This window comes from Morone saxatilis, unplaced genomic scaffold (genome assembly GCF_004916995.1).
Source record: "Morone saxatilis isolate NCDOM2014 unplaced genomic scaffold, NCSU_SB_2.0 Contig9, whole genome shotgun sequence".
Classification (NCBI taxonomy): Eukaryota; Metazoa; Chordata; class Actinopteri; family Moronidae; genus Morone; species Morone saxatilis.
In genome coordinates, this window is record NW_023340268.1 from 1,672,242 (window position 1) to 1,672,955 (window position 714).

The 714-nt window shown below is 38.0% G+C and overlaps 1 protein-coding gene across 1 annotated transcript in view; it reads left to right on the forward strand.

Moving 5' to 3' along the window:
• The window catches only part of LOC118343119, a 5,864-nt gene that overhangs the window by 3,568 nt on the left and 1,582 nt on the right, over positions 1 to 714 (forward strand). The gene's annotated exons all lie outside the window — the stretch shown is intronic.

The following is a 714-nucleotide window of genomic DNA, read 5'->3' on the forward strand; positions in this document are numbered from 1 at the left end:
AGGTCTAGACCGAACTCCTTTTGATATTTATTTAGGCTGAGCAGACATTTTTCCAGTTTGGTGGTACTAATGAGTCATGAGATTATTAATGTGTTTGTCTTAAACAGACTCGTTTGCTATGATGCTCACGTATATACCTATCTACAGTAATGACAACATACAATAAACATCACAGAAGGAATGTGTGACCATTATTTCTATTGGGGAAAGGTTTATTTCAGGTGCAATCTCAGATATTTTTGATGAAGTCACAACAAAGATTAATCAAAGAGTTTGTTCAATATGTCCTTGAGAAAGACAGCAAACCCTCTCTCGATGACCAAGCCAGAGGCACACTATCAAGCTCTTTGGCATGATATATGCAGTTCATTTAGCTTAGAGAAGGTTTTCCTGAAGATGCAACCTGAGGTTCATTGACTGAGTTGTACCACTAGGTGTCCTCCAACTTACATGAAGGTCAGAACTGAGAACTCATGGTTTATCACAATGAGACAGACAAGAAGGGTAATTCAGATATTTTCTAGGATCAAATCCTACCACAGACTAACCTGAGAGACATTAAATCAACTTCTCACGAGTATGTTTGATCTGTAAAAGAGGGAAAGATGTGAAACAAAACTGTGATGTCAGGTTCAATGTTCGAGTTGTGAATGCAAATAGTCAACAGGTCGAGTGTGGTCCCTGCAGAGAAGTAAGAAGAAGATATACTTTATT